Consider the following 12,729-nt stretch of genomic DNA (forward strand, 5'->3'; position numbering starts at 1 on the left):
AACCCACCTTATCTCAGGCTGAAAAGCGTTTTTGTGCATTGTGCCATAACTTTTCAGGGAAGCTTCAGAACATGAAATTTTAACCTCCCACTATAGCAGAAAGGGTCTTTCTAGTAGTTGCACATCAAATCTAAACTGTCTGAAGTGTTTTTCCAAAGTTATCAACACTTTTATGTTTGTCGTTCCGAAACCCACCTTATCTCAGCCTGAAAAGCGTTTTTACGCATTGTGCCATAACTTTTCAGGGAAGCTTCAGAACATGAAATTTTAACCTCCCAGTATAGCAGAAAGGGTCTTTCTAGTAGGTGCACATCAAATCTAAGCTGTCTGAAGTGTTTTTCGAAAGTTATCAACACTTTTATGTTTGGCGTTCCGAAACCCACCTTATCTCAGGCTGAAAAGCGTTTTTGTGCATTGTGCCATAACTTTTCAGGGAAGCTTCAGAACATGAAATTTTAACCTCCCACTATAGCAGAAAGGGTCTTTCTAGTAGTTGCACATCAAATCTAAGCTGTCTGAAGTGTTTTTCAAAAGTTATCAACACTTTTATGTTTGGCGTTCCGAAACCCACCTTATCTCAGGCTGAAAAGCGTTTTTGTGCATTGTGCCATAACTTTTCAGGAAAGCTTCAGAACATGAAATTTTAACCTCCCACTATAGCAGAAAGGGTCTTTCTAGTAGTTGCACATCAAATCTAAACTGTCTGAAGTGTTTTTCCAAAGTTATCAACACTTTTATGTTTGGCGTTCCGAAACCCACCTTATCTCAGGCTGAAAAGCGTTTTTACGCATTGTGCCATAACTTTTCAGGGAAGCTTCAGAACATGAAATTTTAACCTCCCACTATAGCAGAAAGGGTCTTTCTAGTAGGTGCACATCAAATCTAAGCTCTCTGAAGTGTTTTTCGAAAGTTATCAACACTTTTATGTTTGGCGTTCCGAAACCCACCTTATCTCAGGCTGAAAAGCGTTTTTGTGCATTGTGCCATAACTTTTCAGGGAAGCTTCAGAACATGAAATTTTAACCTCCCACTATAGCAGAAAGGGTCTTTCTAGTAGTTGCACATCAAATCTAAACTGTCTGAAGTGTTTTTCCAAAGTTATTAACACTTTTATGTTTGGCGTTCCGAAACCCACCTTATCTCAGGCTGAAAAGCGTTTTTGTGCATTGTGCCATAACTTTTCAGGGAAGCTTCAGAACATGAAATTTTAACCTCCCACTATAGCAGAAAGGGTCTTTCTAGTAGTTGCACATCAAATCTAAACTGTCTGAAGTGTTTTTCCAAAGTTATCAACACTTTTATGTTTGGCGTTCCGAAACCCACCTTATCTCAGGCTGAAATGCGTTTTTGTGCATTGTGCCATAACTTTTCAGGGTAGCTTCAGAACATGAAATTTTAACCTCCCACTATAGCAGAAAGGGTCTTTCTAGTAGTTGCACATCAAATCTCAGCTGTCTGAAGTGTTTTTCAAAAGTTATCAACACTTTTATGTTTGGCGTTCCGAAACCCACCTTATCTCAGGCTGAAAAGCGTTTTTGTGCATTGTGCCATAACTTTTCAGGAAAGCTTCAGAACATGAAATTTTAACCTCCCACTATAGCAGAAAGGGTCTTTCTAGTAGTTGCACATCAAATCTAAACTGTCTGAAGTGTTTTTCCAAAGTTATCAACACTTTTATGTTTGGCGTTCCGAAACCCACCTTATCTCAGGCTGAAAAGCGTTTTTACGCATTGTGCCATTACTTTTCAGGGAAGCTTCAGAACATGAAATTTTAACCTCCCACTATAGCAGAAAGGGTCTTTCTAGTGTTTTTCCAAAGTTATCAACACTTTTATGTTTGGCGTTCCGAAACCCACCTTATCTCAGGCTGAAAAGCGTTTTTACGCATTGTGCCATAACTTTTCAGGGAAGCTTCAGAACATGAAATTTTAACCTCCCACTATAGCAGAAAGGGTCTTTCTAGTAGTTGCACATCAAATCTAAACTGTCTGAAGTGTTTTTCCAAAGTTATTAACACTTTTATGTTTGGCGTTCCGAAACCCACCTTATCTCAGGCTGAAAAGCGTTTTTGTGCATTGTGCCATAACTTTTCAGGGAAGCTTCAGAACATGAAATTTTAACCTCCCACTATAGCAGAAAGGGTCTTTCTAGTAGTTGCACATCAAATCTAAACTGTCTGAAGTGTTTTTCCAAAGTTATCAACACTTTTATGTTTGGCGTTCCGAAACCCACCTTATCTCAGGCTGAAAAGCGTTTTTGTGCATTGTGCCATAACTTTTCAGGGTAGCTTCAGAACATGAAATTTTAACCTCCCACTATAGCAGAAAGGGTCTTTCTAGTAGTTGCACATCAAATCTCAGCTGTCTGAAGTGTTTTTCAAAAGTTATCAACACTTTTATGTTTGGCGTTCCGAAACCCACCTTATCTCAGGCTGAAAAGCGTTTTTGTGCATTGTGCCATAACTTTTCAGGAAAGCTTCAGAACATGAAATTTTAACCTCCCACTATAGCAGAAAGGGTCTTTCTAGTAGTTGCACATCAAATCTAAACTGTCTGAAGTGTTTTTCCAAAGTTATCAACACTTTTATGTTTGGCGTTCCGAAACCCACCTTATCTCAGGCTGAAAAGCGTTTTTGTGCATTGTGCCATAACTTTTCAGGGAAGCTTCAGAACATGAAATTTTAACCTCCCACTATAGCAGAAAGGGTCTTTCTAGTAGTTGCACATCAAATCTAAGCTGTCTGAAGTGTTTTTCAAAAGTTATCAACACTTTTATGTTTGGCGTTCCGAAACCCACCTTATCTCAGGCTGAAAAGCGTTTTTGTGCATTGTGCCATAACTTTTCAGGAAAGCTTCAGAACATGAAATTTTAACCTCCTACTATAGCAGAAAGGGTCTTTCTAGTAGTTGCACATCAAATCTAAACTGTCTGAAGTGTTTTTCCAAAGTTATCAACACTTTTATGTTTGGCGTTCCGAAACCCACCTTATCTCAGGCTGAAAAGCGTTTTTACGCATTGTGCCATTACTTTTCAGGGAAGCTTCAGAACATGAAATTTTAACCTCCCACTATAGCAGAAAGGGTCTTTCTAGTAGGTGCACATCAAATCTAAGCTCTCTGAAGTGTTTTTCGAAAGTTATCAACACTTTTATGTTTGGCGTTCCGAAACCCACCTTATCTCAGGCTGAAAAGCGTTTTTGTGCATTGTGCCATAACTTTTCAGGGAAGCTTCAGAACATGAAATTTTAACCTCCCACTATAGCAGAAAGGGTCTTTCTAGTAGTTGCACATCAAATCTAAACTGTCTGAAGTGTTTTTCCAAAGTTATTAACACTTTTATGTTTGGCGTTCCGAAACCCACCTTATCTCAGGCTGAAAAGCGTTTTTGTGCATTGTGCCATAACTTTTCAGGGAAGCTTCAGAACATGAAATTTTAACCTCCCACTATAGCAGAAAGGGTCTTTCTAGTAGTTGCACATCAAATCTAAACTGTCTGAAGTGTTTTTCCAAAGTTATCAACACTTTTATGTTTGGCGTTCCGAAACCCACCTTATCTCAGGCTGAAAAGCGTTTTTGTGCATTGTGCCATAACTTTTCAGGGAAGCTTCAGAACATGAAATTTTAACCTCCCACTATAGCAGAAAGGGTCTTTCTAGTAGTTGCACATCAAATCTAAGCTGTCTGAAGTGTTTTTCAAAAGTTATCAACACTTTTATGTTTGGCGTTCCGAAACCCACCTTATCTCAGGCTGAAAAGCGTTTTTGTGCATTGTGCCATAACTTTTCAGGAAAGCTTCAGAACATGAAATTTTAACCTCCCACTATAGCAGAAAGGGTCTTTCTAGTAGTTGCACATCAAATCTAAACTGTCTGAAGTGTTTTTCCAAAGTTATCAACACTTTTATGTTTGGCGTTCCGAAACCCACCTTATCTCAGGCTGAAAAGCGTTTTTACGCATTGTGCCATAACTTTTCAGGGAAGCTTCAGAACATGAAATTTTAACCTCCCACTATAGCAGAAAGGGTCTTTCTAGTAGGTGCACATCAAATCTAAGCTCTCTGAAGTGTTTTTCGAAAGTTATCAACACTTTTATGTTTGGCGTTCCGAAACCCACCTTATCTCAGGCTGAAAAGCGTTTTTGTGCATTGTGCCATAACTTTTCAGGAAAGCTTCAGAACATGAAATTTTAACCTCCCACTATAGCAGAAAGGGTCTTTCTAGTAGTTGCACATCAAATCTAAGCTGTCTGAAGTGTTTTTCCAAAGTTATCAACACTTTTATGTTTGGCGTTCCGAAACCCACCTTATCTCAGGCTGAAAAGCGTTTTTGTGCATTGTGCCATAACTTTTCAGGAAAGCTTCAGAACATGAAATTTTAACCTCCCACTATAGCAGAAAGGGTCTTTCTAGTAGTTGCACATCAAATCTAAACTGTCTGAAGTGTTTTTCCAAAGTTATCAACACTTTTATGTTTGGCGTTCCGAAACCCACCTTATCTCAGGCTGAAAAGCGTTTTTACGCATTGTGCCATAACTTTTCAGGGAAGCTTCAGAACATGAAATTTTAACCTCCCACTATAGCAGAAAGGGTCTTTCTAGTAGGTGCACATCAAATCTAAGCTCTCTGAAGTGTTTTTCGAAAGTTATCAACACTTTTATGTTTGGCGTTCCGAAACCCACCTTATCTCAGGCTGAAAAGCGTTTTTGTGCATTGTGCCATAACTTTTCAGGGAAGCTTCAGAACATGAAATTTTAACCTCCCACTATAGCAGAAAGGGTCTTTCTAGTAGTTGCACATCAAATCTAAACTGTCTGAAGTGTTTTTCCAAAGTTATTAACACTTTTATGTTTGGCGTTCCGAAACCCACCTTATCTCAGGCTGAAAAGCGTTTTTGTGCATTGTGCCATAACTTTTCAGGGAAGCTTCAGAACATGAAATTTTAACCTCCCACTATAGCAGAAAGGGTCTTTCTAGTAGTTGCACATCAGATCTAAACTGTCTGAAGTGTTTTTCCAAAGTTATCAACACTTTTATGTTTGGCGTTCCGAAACCCACCTTATCTCAGGCTGAAAAGCGTTTTTACGCATTGTGCCATAACTTATCAGGGAAGCTTCAGAACATGAAATTTTAACCTCCCACTATAGCAGAAAGGGTCTTTCTAGTAGGTGCACATCAAATCTAAGCTGTCTGAAGTGTTTTTCGAAAGTTATCAACACTTTTATGTTTGGCGTTCCGAAACCCACCTTATCTCAGGCTGAAAAGCGTTTTTGTGCATTGTGCCATAACTTTTCAGGGAAGCTTCAGAACATGAAATTTTAACCTCCCACTATAGCAGAAATGGTCTTTCTAGTAGTTGCACATCAAATCTAAGCTGTCTGAAGTGTTTTTCAAAAGTTATCAACACTTTTATGTTTGGCGTTCCGAAACCCACCTTATCTCAGGCTGAAAAGCGTTTTTGTGCATTGTGCCATAACTTTTCAGGAAAGCTTCAGAACATGAAATTTTAACCTCCCACTATAGCAGAAAGGGTCTTTCTAGTAGTTGCACATCAAATCTAAACTGTCTGAAGTGTTTTTCTAAAGTTATCAACACTTTTATGTTTGGCGTTCCGAAACCCACCTTATCTCAGGCTGAAAAGCGTTTTTACGCATTGTGCCATAACTTTTCAGGGAAGCTTCAGAACATGAAATTTTAACCTCCCACTATAGCAGAAAGGGTCTTTCTAGTAGGTGCACATCAAATCTAAGCTCTCTGAAGTGTTTTTCCAAAGTTATCAACACTTTTATGTTTGGCGTTCCGAAACCCACCTTATCTCAGGCTGAAAAGCGTTTTTGTGCATTGTGCCATAACTTTTCAGGGAAGCTTCAGAACATGAAATTTTAACCTCCCACTATAGCAGAAAGGGTCTTTCTAGTAGTTGCACATCAAATCTAAGCTGTCTGAAGTGTTTTTCAAAAGTTATCAACACTTTTATGTTTGGCGTTCCGAAACCCACCTTATCTCAGGCTGAAAAGCGTTTTTGTGCATTGTGCCATAACTTTTCAGGAAAGCTTCAGAACATGAAATTTTAACCTCCCACTATAGCAGAAAGGGTCTTTCTAGTAGTTGCACATCAAATCTAAGCTGTCTGAAGTGTTTTTCAAAAGTTATCAACACTTTTATGTTTGGCGTTTGTGGGAATCATGATATTTTACTCATGATCATATTTATCAAGTATCTGCTATTGAATAAATGCTTTGTCTAATGAAAAACTGAATCCAACAGACGCAGTGATAATGGGTAAGGTAACCTCAGTTTGATCCAGTATGAGAGGTGTGTATGATAAGGATAGTGGGGAGAGATGCGTGGATGGAAGAGCGAGTTATGAAAGGCAGGAACCATTTGGTACCAGGACAAAGGAGGAACCCAGGAGACATAACCCAGAACCGGTCCAAACAGCTTGAGCTGAGTCTGAGTGTGTGGGGACAAACATCTACCTTCCCCCAAGTGAAGGAATGTGGAAGATAAGGAACCTCAGGCACAGCGATGGGTCAGGAGGATGAATTATGGACCCAGGCAGAGCCAGGCAGAGATGGGACCAGCCAGTCCACCAGCAGAAGCAAGCCAATCAGAGGAGGGGACTGGATTATCTGTTTACAGCTTTCCACCCAAAAAAGGCCAGGAAATGGGCAACAACAAGAGGATTCATCAACGTCGCTCCAAACCAAGGGGTGTCGAAACCAGATCAGGAATGTGGCGCCATGGCAACGGGGACCCCAAGAGACCAGGACCAATCGGTGGAGACTACACCCCAAGATGAACTGAAATGTGTCATAAAAGGGTCAGGGCCAGAGATAGTCTTGGTCACTCTACACCACTGGAGCTAAGGCTAAGTCAGGCGTAGTTGTGGACCCAGAGCTCTGTTAGGGTAATTAGACTCCTCTGTCAGGGAATAAATTCTTTTGGATTTTAAGTTGTGGGTTTTTGGTAGTCATTCTCACGAGTAAACGAACACGCGGAAGATACATTAAAGGTGTAGATTCCTACAATTTGGTGAACCCCGACGTGATCGTGAGGTGGCTGGATAACAGGACAGAGGAGTCGGACTTGATTTCTGTTGGACGATTGGTCTCCACGGTGCACCGGACTAAAGGTGAGCAGAAACCTGTTTGAGATATCACGAATTCTGCATATTGGATAAGAACTATTTTGGAGACTGGTTGGAAGACAGTGTTTGGTCCATAGTCATTTTGGTTAAAGACAAGTGTGTGGAGTTTGGTTCATTTTTTATTTGTGAACGCAAATCAGCCAGAGAGCGGGGTTTGGTTCATTTTTTATTTGTGAACGCAAATCAGCCAGAGAGCGGGGTTTGGTTCATTTTTTATTTGTGAATGCAAATCAGCCAGAGAGCGGGGTTTGGTTCATTTTTTATTTGTGAATGCAAATCAGCCAGAGAGCGGGGTTTGGTTCATTTTTTATTTGTGAACGCAAATCAGCCAGAGAGCGGGGTTTGGTTCATTTTTTATTTGTGAACGCAAATCAGCCAGAGAGCGGGGTTTGGTTCATTTTTTATTTGTGAACGCAAATCAGCCAGAGAGCGGGGTTTGGTTCATTTTTTATTTGTGAATGCAAATCAGCCAGAGAGCGGGGTTTGGTTCATTTTTTATTTGTGAACGCAAATCAGCCAGAGAGCGGGGTTTGGTTCATTTTTTATTTGTGAATGCAAATCAGCCAGAGAGCGGGGTTTGGTTCATTTTTTATTTGTGAATGCAAATCAGCGAAAAAGCGGGGTTTGGTTCATTTTGCATATGAATGCAAAGCAGCCATAGAGCGGGCTTTGGTTCATTTTGCATGAACGCGAGTCAGTTTGGAACTGGACTCGGTTCTGTCCCGCCGTAGACTGGCTTGAGATCGGACGCGATCTCATTTTGCAATGTTGCTGTACACATAGGGGATTTTTGGGACCCCCTGAAACAGCGTAGAGTTTTATGCCTGGTCGGATACCAGGAGAATAGAGTTTATGCTTGATCGGATATCAAGACAATAGAGTTTTATCTGGGTCTGATGCCCAGTAAATAGAGTTTTTTATTTGTCTTTTATTTTGAGTTTGATGGTCTGTGATAGTGAGGTCAAGAACTTATTTTGAGATAAAAAAATAAATAAAAAAAAGGGGGAGAGAGAGAGCGAGGAAAAGGTAAATTGGTAAGAGAAGAGATGAATTCGTTGCTTAGTAAGTCAGAGGAAGATGTGTGGTCGGATGTGTGTATTTTACATGGATGTAATAAGTATAATAACGAGAGTCAGAAAAAGATGGATGACTTGTATGCAGAGATAGAGACACAAGTTTTGGCTGGGGTGGATAAGGAGAGAAAAGAAAAACATAGAAATAGATTAAATAAAGAGTGGGTGGTGTTAGGGAAGGAGAAGGAATTTCTGAGGCAGAAATGTACTATGAAACATTTATCTGAGAATTTGCAGCAGAAGGAAAGAAGAGTTGTGGATAAAGGAAAGAAGTTGAAAGATGAGGTGAAAACAGTTACATGGTTGAAAACGAGGGAGCTGAGGGAGTTGAGAGAAGAGAATGAGGAGACCAGAATGCTGTTTGTGACATGATGGTAGTGGCTTCAGTGTTAGGGGAGGAAGCAGCCCCACCCCCCGTGACGGAGTCCACAACAGGTCACAGACAGGAGCGTGCAGACGAGCTATCCAACTATCCAATGATGATCAACAATCAGGGAGTATTGCAGTATCATGAGTGGGAGATGCAAGATCTGACCCTGGTAACTAATAAATTGTCAAGTTTGACTGCAGGTGGTGAAGAGTGGATTGGAGCATTAAAGACACATATGGACAGCATTTTACTTGCAGTTGGCGATGTGGTGAGAATCACCCGTGCATGTCGCAGTTCAGTATAACAATCTGACCAAATTCTTCACATGACCGGACTTGATTCTGTAGAGTTAACTTCTCCTTTTGGAGGTTTTGCTTCTTATTTTTTACAGTGATTAGAGACTTGTTCCCTTAAGTGCCCCGACAGTTCCGACTCTGCCAGACTACACGCCAGCCACGGACCCCAGCTCTCACTATGACAAGTGCCTGACTCTGTGGACCGATAAAACTGCTGCACGTGCGTCCAGAAATAATGCAAAAGAGGTGGTTTTTGGAATTGTAATCATGAAAAGAAGTTAAATCAGAATTGGGTATAAACCTGGATTTGATGGCAAAAATATTTTAAAAGACATGTTCATCGTCTCAAACTTTTTGCAGATCATCACGCTGAATCTAAAAAAAAAAAAAAAATGGCAAGGGCAAGCAGGACCAGCTTTTGAAGCTGCGACTCGCACCAGTCCATCGCAATGCCATGATTCACAAATAAAGAGGAAAGGATAAAGCTAAAGAGGAGAAACAGATGTGGATGGCTCAGGGAACCGGTCAATCGAGAGGCAGAGCCATGGATCGTGGGAGGGGTGACCCTGGAGGCGGTAGGGGAAGCATCACTCAACCCGCCTACCAGCAACAACCTCAAGTGTGTCATTGCTGCGGAGATCCAACCCACTGGGTGAGAGACTGTCCACACCCTCCTGTGTTACAACAAGGTTTTGGAGGAGTGGCAATGAGAGGCGCCAGACCCGGACCTAGGGGAGGGGGAGCCCCCAGAGGTCGAGGTGGTCGAGGACCAGCGCCCTGGAATCAACAACCTTATCTACCGCAGCAGCAGAGTCCAGTCTCTGTCAAAGTGGAGAGACAGACTGTCAACATGTTAATGGACACTAGAACCACACTGTCCTCCATCAAGCCTTCGAATCCCACCAAAGAGACATTCTGGAAATCACATGATGCTGATGGAACTCACATGAACTGCAGCCTCAATGACTCAAGAGCAAGAAGGGGAAGGTGGTGTGTACTCGACCTTCCTGCTGTGGAAGCCCTGGAACGATCCAGTGGCCTCATTAAGACCTCCGATTGACCCCCTCCACCTCACTCTGTTTTATGGCCAAAATCAAGATTTGATCTACCAAGAAGCATTTGAATCAGTTAAAGGGGGAAGAATGGCAACTCTCAAGTACCTGCATTTATGTAGGGAAACAGGGAGTAGCTGTAGCTACCAAACTGACATTGTCACAAGGTGAGTGGTTCATGATGTCCGAAACATCTAATCCACACATCTTTCTTGAACCAGTTCACGGGCATATGCTCAGAGAGCTGGGACCCATGGTGAAGCAGTGTGAGGCAGCAGAAGACTGACAGAGTGGGCAAGTACCAAACGTGCCGTTTTCACCTTTGCTAAACATTTTTTGTATCCAGGATAAAACAGGAGATTCAGATGTTCTGGCCACACTAACTAGGTTTCACGGACGAGAGCGCTCTGATCATGAATTATCAGCAGAGATGCTGGACACCCTGCCTGATTCGCTGTGGTCATAAAGACCGGCGGACGTGGGCCACTGTGTCGATTGTGAACCGGTAACGTTTGAAATCACACCTGGCGCGTTTGTTAATGTTCCACAATTTTCACGTAAACAGGAGGCGGCTGAGGGGATCGCCAACACTCTGGATGGATGATGGGACTCAGGAGTGTTGGAGGTTTTCTCATCGGCGTGCAACACACTTATTTTACCGGTAAAGAAAGCAGACTGCGTTAATTATCGTATGGCACATGACCTCAGAGAAATTAATAAGGTAACATTAACATCCTGCGTTCCAGTGTCTGACCCGCACAGATGTTGGAATGTGTTAAGTCCAAAATTTCAGTGGTTTAGAGTGAGCAATTTGGCAAATGCGTTTTTCTGTATCTCATTAGCTCCAGAATGTAGAAAGTTCTTTGCGTTTATGTATCACATGAGTCCCACAAGGGTGGAAATTGAGCCGTGGGATTTTCAGCCAATATTTGTGTGACATGCTCTCCACTGTTTCATTACCTACAGGTGTTTTCTTGGTATAGTATCTCGACAATCAGCACATTGCGACAGAATCGTTCTGGTATTTGTTTGGAGGCTACCAGGATGATTTTGCTCAGATGTGTTAGTATCTGATGATGTTGTAAATGGTGTACTCAACCAAAAGAAAGGTGATGATATATTTGGATTCTGTGTATGTTGTGAGTTGTTGATTTGGCATCATGTAGGCATAATGGTTTTGTAACAGCGACTGGGGATCCAGTTGCATATGGGGATCTCATTCATAGGTTGGACACAAGGCTGTCAACCCTGCGCGGTGGTGGTAGTTAAATGCCCAGGACACATGAAGGTGAACACATAGGTTGCCAGGGGTAACCAGGCGGCAGATGCAGCGGCAAGGAGGCTGCAGGCTGTCAGGTTTCTCCTCAATGAGGTAAGCAAGTTGAGGACTTGTTACCTGAAATTACTGTGGAAATTATTCAATAGCTACAGGCGAGTGCGCTGGACAGTGAGAAGCAAGACTGGAGTGCAGCTGCGGCGTGATGGAACACTGATCAGGAGGCTGTGGTTCAGCCCAGGGAAGGGACCAAGAAGAGTGGTCCTTCTTGATGATTTGTCAGAGTTTCAGCATTGGTCCAACGAAGAGGGTGATGCATCAGACGGAGTCAGGGAGGATGTGGTGGTCATGGACTACACAGACATGATCACACCGGTGTAGATAAAGAGGTATATGTTGGTGATGGTGGAGACTTTTTCAGGACGGCCTGAGGTGTATCTGTGTGCAAGGAAGGATTTGTTGTCTGTCATCAAAGCACTGTTTAATCATTCTATACTAACCCATGGGTTTCCCAGACTAATTAGACCTGATATTGGCTCCCACTTTACAGCATCCTATCAAGTAGCTATGGTGGAGCAAATGCTGGGACTTAAACATAAACCTGGTTCTGTATATCATCCACAACAGTGTTTGGCCAAGACATGTGCACAAACAGGGCTGAATTGGCTACAAGCCCTGCCTATAGTTCTTTTGGCAATTAGACAGTACATTAACCGCCGGACAGGGTTCACACCTTTTGAACTTCTGACTGGTCGTCTGATGCCTGGTCCAGCCTCGGTGTTGCTCCAGCCGGAAGTGGACCCACCAGCCGGCTATAAGCCCTACTGTGAGCAACTTTCTTCATGTTTTTGTGCGCAGGATGATGCGACTTTTGCAGCCGAACCAGACGGACCCCCGCCAGCGTCATCCATTTATCTTCATGTGTTGCAGAGAAAGTGGTCCGAACTACTTTGGACTGGATCTTTTGAAGTCATGGTTCAAGCTAAATGTATTGTCACTAGTTTTTGTTTTCTTTGCTCATTTCATATTTTGCAGGAAAATATAAAAAGGGGGACCATAAGATGATGGTGAAGGATGGCTGGTGACTTTTGGGGATCTGGTGATCTCCTTGGGAGTAATGTCATGGCTGTGCAGGCTAACAATAGGGGACAAGGAACCCAACCTGGTAGGATCTGGCAATGAGACCCTAATCATGAATAGGAACAAAAGATCACCAGAGCCATGAGGGGTTTGAAAGCCATGTCCATCAAATGAAGATCAATGTCAGGAGTGGATGACCTGCTACATAATCTGCTGACAGGCTGGTTTGGCAAATGAAAATGATTGATAATAACATTGTTTATAACAACGATGATAGACGTGAACTGCTTTTCTTTGTGATGGTGTGGATGTTCTATTGTACCTTGTATGTAAGTTGTGTTTTTGAGAATTATTAATAGGGCATTTAAGGAGGACGATGGCAAAGGAGTCTATGTGATGCTATGTGTTCCAGGAGATGAGGAGACACATCTGGAGGAA

Source organism: Synchiropus splendidus, chromosome 17, assembly GCF_027744825.2.
Source record: "Synchiropus splendidus isolate RoL2022-P1 chromosome 17, RoL_Sspl_1.0, whole genome shotgun sequence".
Taxonomy (NCBI): Eukaryota; Metazoa; Chordata; class Actinopteri; order Syngnathiformes; family Callionymidae; genus Synchiropus; species Synchiropus splendidus.